Source organism: Limulus polyphemus, unplaced genomic scaffold (assembly GCF_000517525.1).
Source record: "Limulus polyphemus unplaced genomic scaffold, Limulus_polyphemus-2.1.2 Scaffold2347, whole genome shotgun sequence".
In the NCBI taxonomy this organism is placed as follows: Eukaryota; Metazoa; Arthropoda; class Merostomata; order Xiphosura; family Limulidae; genus Limulus; species Limulus polyphemus.
This window is the reverse complement of record NW_013667957.1, coordinates 70,911-80,055: the sequence shown is the minus strand read 5'-3', so window position 1 is coordinate 80,055 and position 9,145 is coordinate 70,911. Positions and strand designations below refer to the sequence as shown.

At 32.0% G+C, this 9,145-nt stretch overlaps 1 pseudogene; it reads left to right on the top strand.

The window, feature by feature from the left end:
* The window catches only part of LOC106466696, a 111,347-nt pseudogene that overhangs the window by 78,690 nt on the left and 23,512 nt on the right, over positions 1 to 9,145 (top strand).

The following is a 9,145-nucleotide window of genomic DNA, read 5'->3' as shown; positions in this document are numbered from 1 at the left end:
CACACATGCTATTTTAACAAGTCAGGGTCTCAGTGTTGTCCTGTTGTCTGAGCTTCACAAGAAATGAACACTTTTTATCAGCACACATGCTATTTTAACAAGTCAGGGTCTCAGTGTTGTCCTGTTGTCTGAGCTTCACAAGAAATGAACACTTTTTATCAGCACACATGCTATTTTAATAAGTCAGGGTCTCAGTGTTGTCCTGTTGTCTGAGCTTCACAAGAAATGAACACTTTTTATCATCACACATGTTATTTTAATAAGTCAGGGTCTCAGTGTTGTCCTGTTGTCTGAGATTCACAAGACATGAACACTTTTTATCATCACACATGTTATTTTAACAATGTCAGGGTCTCAGTGTTGTCCTGTTGTCTGAGATTCACAAGACATGAACACTTTTTAACATCGCATGTGTTATTTTAACAAAGTCAGGGTCCCAATGTTGTCCTCTTGTCTGAGATTCTCAAAACATAAACACATTTTATCATTGCATGTGTTAGTTTAGCACAAGAGCCCTAATAATGTCCTTCAGATTGTTCATGACCTTTTTAAGTGTCCTCACAATCTATTTCCACGGGAAGCAACAACCAAGAAGTTGTGAACATTCTGGACATAATGCAATGGGGTTCCTGTCATATTGAAGATATATTACAGTGAAATTAATTCCAATGCATGTAAAGAATTGTAATCTGTATCATTTCAGGGTCATTTTGACCACTGATGTTACTTTCATAAAAGTAGGGTCTGTGGAGATGAGTACTAAACACGACTGGGGAATATTTTACATGTGGCTTGTTTCAACACATTGGAAATTTTGTTCTGTTTAATACTAAAAGCTGTGCCTGTTCATGTGACTAATCATTACTAAAATTACTATGTTGTGCAACTTCACAGTAATAAGGTATCTTTTTCCTGCTTTTTATGTAGTAATTTTGTATGTTCTCTACATGTGACAACTTGCTTAACAATTTTGCTTTGTATTTTTGAATATTGCATATAGATATATCCACATTTTTATTTATTACACTTATTATGGATGAAGTACCACACAGAAGAGGACAACCTATACAACTAGTGTGACAGATCATATGATGATATTTTAATCTTTATTTATTGCACTTGCTATTTAATTAAGTATCATGCAGTAGAAGACTTCACTACCTTATTTCCACTTGACAGATCATATGATGATGATTAGGTTTTTATTTATTGCACTTGTTGTGAATAAATTACCACACAGTAGAGGACTACACTACCTTATTTCCACTTGATAGATCATATGCCTAATCATCATCTGTGTGGTAATTTATTCACAACAAGTGCAATAAATAAAAAAGGTAGTGTAGTCCTCTGTATTTCCACTTGACAGATCATATGATTATGATTGAATATTTATTTATTGCACTTGCTATTTAATTAAGTACCACACAGATATAACCTTATAGTTTTTATGTGTGTGTATATTTTACGTTTAGTGCCTGGACCTCCCTCAAATGTAAGTTTTCCAGATGTGACTGCTACTTCTGCACGTATTGTTTGGGATGTACCCAAAGAAGCCAACGGGGAGATCCTGGCATACCTGGTTACATATAAAAAAAACTCTTCTAGTAGTGCAGTTGCTACTGAGTTTCCTCCAACCAAACGGACCTTCAGAGTGTATAATCTTGTCCGAGAGACTTATTACTTATTTACAGTCGTAGCTAAGACTAAGATAGGCTGGGGCAAGGAGAAAAGAGTTTTGGTTCTCACCACAAACAATAGAGGTATGTATATATAGAGAGATATAAAAAAATCATAAGTATATGTATTATGACTAATAATTTTATTCCAAATATACATTGTCATGATCCAGTAGGTGTTAGCATTTTAATATCATTAGTTTTGAAGTATAGTAAAACACTATAAACAGTCTATCTTTAAACCGTGGCACTTACAAACAAGTGTATATTGTAAAAATGTGACTCTGTTATGTATATTTGTCACAAAAAAATTTCTCATAGAACCACCACAGGCACCAACAAAACCACTAATCAGCTCTTCCCAAGTTCAAGCACGACATATAACATTCACGTGGACACCTGGGAGTAACGGGCTAGCCCCTCTTCGCTACTACACTGTTCAACTGATGAAGAATATTGGTCCGTGGAAAACAGTGGCACTGAAAGTTGATCCTACAGTTACTACTTACACAGTATCAGGGTAACGCTTTTCTTCTGTCAGTTCTTACCTTTGTAATTTGTTTTCACATGCACGTTACAATTATTTGGACTAAACAAAAATTCACTAACAGTGGTATAACTTTTTTTAATGATTTATTTGAAATATACTGAATGAGCTGATTACTTATCATGCTTAATTTTCATCACTCCTTCTTGTGCCTGAACTCTCACACTTCATTATGTTTGATTTGACCCTTCCCTCACTCTTTGTTTTGTTTGGCTTGATTCTTCCCTCACTCTTTGTTTTGTTTGACTTGACTCTTCCCTCACTCTTTAATGTGTTTGACATGAATCTTCTTTCACTCTTTGGTTTGTTTGACTTGACTCTTCCCTCACTCTTTGTTTTATTTGAGTTGACTCTTCCATCAATCTTTATTGTGTTTGACTTGACTCTTCCCTCATGCTTTGGTTTGTTTTACTTGACTCTTCCCTCACTACTTGCTGTGCTTGACCTTACCTGTCCTGGGGAAGTTGTAAATTTTAAGTACCTATTTTACCGCATTTTTCATGCAAACAGTGAAATACCTATTTCAGGCATATTGACAAGGACAAAAATATATGAATATACAATAACAAGTAAATCTAAAATTTAGAAATAGCTTGAATTACATTGTTTTGTTTAAAAACCTAAAAAATTAAACTCAAATTTTAAGAGTCTGCTCTAGGCTTCTAATTATTTTCAGATATAATAGTGTTTAGAATAAGTTATAAGAAAATTCAATCCTATTAATTAATTAAATGTATTGATTAAGTTGCCAGGCTGGATGCTGTTTATTTCAAGTAGTTTATGTGTGTGTTTAAGTGTGATTAGGTCATTTTTCATAAAAAATGTTATAAAGCTTATCAGCCTTTGAGTGAAAAGGATGAACATCACAGTATCTTGACACCTTCAAAAAATTCCCAACATCGTTTTCCCAACAAGTGGTATTTGTTGTATATAAAACTTACATAGGTTGAAATTAGGCTACATTTTTCCTCTCAAGTGACTATTCTAAGTTATTAAAAGTCTGCTGTCTCAGTGTCGAGCTACAAAGGAAATTAAAAGTTACAATAACTTTGTTTTTTCTACTGTGTCAAAGCAACCAAAACGACTTAGTAATTGAGCATTTTCTGATAAGTAGTGGCTAATTGAAGAAAGTTTAAATTTCTGTACTAGTTTCTTTCATAAGTTCAATCTTATCTTTATGATCAGGTTTGGAGGTAGAAAAAAACTTTGGTGTTTGACCCTAACTATTTTGAAAAAAGCATTTCAAATGTGTATTTATTAAGCAGAGATTTGGTGAACATGTTCCCCCATGGGTAGAGTAAAACTTGGGAAAAATAAAAATCATGACAGTTACAAATGAATAATAAATGTTTTAGAAGCTGTGTTTCAAATGATTCATCTGTCCTCACTAAATCTTTATTAGTTGTTGTTGAAAATAAACCATCATATTGGGAAAAATAAACTTAATTTTTATTAATTAAATTGAAACTAAAAATACGGTTAGTTTAGCATCTTTTTATTTTTTAAAATTCAGATCATTTCCAACAATCAGAGTGTGTGGATAATCCATGTATTGTGATTTTCTTTTCTCTTAATAGTCAATACTTGTTTTAATTCAATATTTGTTTTTGATTTTTGACTGTATTTATTGTGACGTATATAAAAGGCTTTGTAGATTTTATTCTTTTTTGTTTTTGCAAGAGCGAATAAAAATCAAAAGAAGTAAATGTATTGGGAATTGGTTATAGTACCTATTGGATATAGAACTAAGTGAAAGTTTTGTATTTTTTAATTGAAAATTTCTTCAACTCATTATTACTAAAGATACCATCCACTGCCAAACTAGGTCTAGCAAGCCTTTGACTCATTAATGTAAAGACCCTTCATCAACATTGGATGGTAATTTGTCACTATCTGGTAGGCCAAGACTTTTGACAAGTATCTAACCTTCTCTACTGGTCATTCTGACCATTGTTTATTTTTCATTAAAAATTAAATTCTAAAATACACATTACATCTTTTAACCTTTAAAGGTGCTATGATCTTTCAGTTTAGTGTCACCCACTAAACTACCCCCCCCCCCCTTCGAAAGACTTTTATTCTATCATTGTGTGTTTTATGAATTTTAGAAACACTGTTGGAAGAGAATCATCTCACTTTCTGTTGTATTATCAGCAATTATGTTTATTAACATGCATACTTCACAGTACCTGTAATACACTATTTATGATGGTCTTACTATAGAACAAAACAGAAAAATCTTTGGAAGACATGTTAGGTTGTCAAGATGAACCAGTTATTTAAAAGTTCAAGTAAAGAGTTGAACTACATATGACATTAATTTATTAACTTAAAAAACACCAATAAAAAAGAACTGATAGTTATGCATGAAGTGTTTAATTTAATTACTGATAAACTAAAAAGATCCTGGAATTTTTGTCAACCTTAAAGTGTGGGAACCACAGATGAAACAAGTATTCATATCATTTATTTATAGCATTTCAATTGTTATTTGTAAGTAAATCACAAGTTTCTTTTGTATATGAACAGAAAAAGTTAAAAGAGTGTTTATAACTAGACTTCACTTTTGTTTAACACTCTTTCTATCCTCAGACTCATGCCCTTCACTAACTACAGATTTCGAATTCAAGCAACTAATGATGTTGGTTCCAGTGACTGGAGTCCTGCATCTAATCAGGCTCGAACCCTTCCCTCAGGTAACAGAAAGCACTAACAGTTTGAGTTTGTCCAGTTTTTTGTTTATTTGTCAATACATATAGATCGACAAAAGGTTTGTGTAAAATTCAAAGTAGCAAACTTTTGTTCAGGTTTCTCGAGTGTTTTATATACTTATGCTAAAGTCAAAAGTAATTGTAAGATGTCCCTATAGAATTTGCTAAGTAGTAAAGTTTTAAAAGTATACTTCTTGGAAGACAATCTTCGAACATTAATGAAACACTTACAGGTATATGTTAATGTAACATTTGGAAATATGGAGAAATGCACCAAATATGACAATAAGTTACTGAATTAGCTTTCAAAAATAAGACTGTCTGTGTCCAAGTGGTTAGTGCACTAAGCTGTGGGTTAGAAGGTTCTGTGTGGAAAATGTTGAACATGGACCTCACTTTCAGCCATGGGTGCATTATAAAAATCACAGTAAATCCTGTTATTTGTTTTCAGGAGCTTGACAAAACTCTTGTGGTAGCAGATGCTGCAAACAGCCTGCCCTCTGTCTGGTCAGTAGTTCAAAGTTATGGATGGCTAGTGGTCTCTAACCTGGTAATTTAGCCTAGGTGCATCTATTGTTGAAAATGCCACATACTATCTTTAAAGACATTTTGAGACTTAAGTTTGAACTCTTATTACTTACTACACATTCTTTCAACTTAAATTGTTTGATTTTTCCAAAAATTGAATCCTAATTTTATTTCCAAGTGCAGCTTAAACTCCATCATTTGACCTAATTTAGTGTTTTTTAGTGGTTTCTGCCCAGGGAAGTGGATTAACTTGATAACGATTGTAACGAACCAAACCACAAGATGATTTTCATAATGTATTTTTATCATTGTTAATAGCTCCTTTTGATGTTCCTACATCTGTGAAGGTCACGCCATACACACAAACTTCAATTCTAGTAGAATGGAAAGTAAGTATTTCTTTTTTTTTAATAAGTAAATCAGTTCATATTCTAGGAACTATTATTGTGTTTATTTACTCATCTTGTGTTGCTATGATTGGGTAGTATGTTAATGTTGTTTTATTACTGTAGTCAGTGATTAGCAACTATATGTGATTATTTATAGCAATACCATTTAATTTTTTAGATATATAAGTAATAAATATAAACGTATTACTGCATTGTTATCCTATTAAATTTTTTTTAAATGCCTAGAGCCTTCATCAGATAAGCCTTTCACCATTAGGCTGTTCTAGTCAGTGATTAAAAGATGTATATAACAATAGATGTTAATATTAGTTTATTGGTATCCTAATTAGTGATTAATAATGTATATAATGGTGTATAATGATATTAGTTTATTGTTGTCCTAATTCATGATTTACAAGGTATAATGATTTTTTTCATCCTCATTGTTTCAGCTTATTTTGTAATGGTTATATATACATAATAGTTTATTTTATGCTTTATGATTTTAGTCCTGAGAAACGAAACCAGTAAGAACTAAAACTTATTTAACATTCTTTAGTTTTCTGTTTTAATTTATAAATATATACAAAACTAGTTCTGTGGAAAACATACATCTATTCTTTACACTTAACTTTTGATTTTGCAACATTTTACATTCTGAAAGTTTCATTTTTTCTTTTTTCTTTTGGTAAACATTGTTTTCTTTCACTCTAGGCACTTCAAGATGCTTCATGGGGTGGGGATGTCCAAGACGCTGGTTACAAAATTCAGTACTGTCAAGCCTCGGACCAAAATGCTGCTTCCGACAGTGTTAATTGCCCCATAGAAACAAATTATGGCATTAATGAAACTTCTGTTTCCCTTGAAAAACTAGAAAGAGACACAATATACAAGATAACAGTCTACACCTTTAACAGTCAAGGAGAAGGCCCAGCTAGTCAACCTGTTTCTGTTTATGTTGGAGAAGCAGGTAGGATTGTTGACCAATACTCTCTTCACCAGTTGCTTTGTAAGAAAATATGAGGAGATAATAATTAACTTAGAAAAAAAAAAAAATTACTTTTTCGCATCATGATGCATTCCATATTAATCAAATTGTAATTTAATTAGTTATTCTCTAAAACCATCATCAGAGAGAACTAATTTTTTAACCAAATTATGTAAATTTATGACTAGTTAAAAAAAAAGCATTATAATTGGATGTAAAAAAAGATTATTGTAATAGTATAGCATGTTATAAATGATCCAGGATTTCATCTTGATAACATAGCAAAAAGTAATAATACATTTCAGGGAAGTGTTTTGTTTTTTTTCCCCGTATGAGGTTAATCCCACCTTGATTTTCAGAATCAGTAATCTTTGATCTTTAATTAATTCATTGTCAGATTAAAATTAATTTTTGTTTTTAGTCATATATTTATTTTCTCATTCAAAATGTCTGTTTCTATTTAGCATCTAATTAATTGTGTTACATATTATTTGGAAATTATTATTACTTTGAATGTTTTATCATTCAATATTGCCCCCTAGTGGGACAGTGGTATGTCTGCAGACTAACAACACCAGAAACCAGATTTAAATACCTGTGGTGAGAAGAGCACAGGTAGCCCATTGTGTAGCTTTGTGCTTAACTACAAACAAACAAAAAAATCATTCAGTATTATTATTTTTCATTATTAGTATGTTAAATTTATATTTCATTTCTAAATAAGAATTTTTCTCAACCTTTATTAAATTTTGTTTCATCTTACATTATTTATGCCAATTTAAATTCCAAGTCTTTTTAAAATTTCTCGATAGATACCCTCAGAACTTGGAAGTGTTTAGGTGGGCTTTGAAAGGGAGTGTTACAGGTGTGACAGTGCTTTCTCATGTATAGAGAGACAAGCGTAAGACAGTGTACAAAACTAATATAAACAATTAGTGTTGCCATTAAAGACCAGGAAACTGACTCCCACACTTTAATCTCCCTGCTCAGTCTCCATTCATTTCTGAAAAATGAAGATGTATCCTCTGAAATACTTGAGTAATCAGGTTTCTTGTTTTGGGATGTATATGTTGTTGTTTTTTCCTACATTATTTCTTTGTGGAGAAAGTTAGTATACTGTTTATTGAAGAAAAGTAAGGTAGTATTATAATATTTAGTAGAAAGTCATAGTAATATAGTACTTGTAAATGGAGAGATGAGAACTGTTTTTTTTCTTTGTGATATAGTTCCAACAGGAAGTCCAAGCCATGTGCAGTCCATGGTCATCAGTTCAACAGAAATAGAAGTTTCTTGGAAAGCCCCCAACAAAAGTAAACAAAATGGTGATTTACTCGGTTACAAGGTGTGGAAATAGTTTTGATTAGTTTGAATATCATAATATCTGTTGCCTTACCATCCATATAACTATGAAGCTAAGTACTTTGATGTTAATGATCTTCTTTATCATTGTTTGTCTGTGCTTCAGATGCATTTTAACTGTGTATTAAATAATCTGTATGGTGTATTTTTATTTTGTTTTTTATTACTTTTCAAACTGCTTTCTTGTGACTTATAGAAGTGAAGTAAAATAGTTTGATGTATCTGTGAAATAAATCTTTTTTAAGGATCCACACTTTCAGCTGATGGTGTTATAAAAGTGACAGCCAGTCCTGCTGTTTGGTGAAAATTAGCAATTGCTGCTTACCGGTTGCTCTCCTCCTGGTTCAGCAGTTCTAAAATAGTAGAAAGCTATACCTGAACCTTGAGGTCCCTATGTTTAGTCCATGTGTTGCTTAACACACTGACTGCCACATAATAAATTAAGTGTAGATAAAATAAACATTCAAATGGTGCCAAGGAGCAGTCACAGTGTCCCATACTCATATGTAACAAGAGAAATTTAACTTTGAAACATAATTGTCTGTTACCCACCGATGGGGCACATGGCAGCTGACATGTTACGAGTGTGTGTGTGTGTGTGGAGGGAGGGGGGCATTCAGTTTGAAAATACCAAACACTGAAGGGGTGTTTTTGTGTTTGTTAAGTTGTTTCTGAGTAAGTCTAATACTTAAAAAACAAGGTTTTTGATATTAAAATATAGATCTTTGGTGGTAGATGCACTCAGAATTACACAGGTCTGCAGATTTAAACTTCATAAAAGTTGTTTGGTTTTAATAACAGATTTTCCATAATTCAGCTATGCTAATTTTGAAAATACTATCACTTTAACGATTTTTTACAAATCAGGAAGAAAAACAAAACTTTTACTTAGATCAAATTATTATTTCCTTTACCACAATGAATATTTTTTATTATTATGTTTG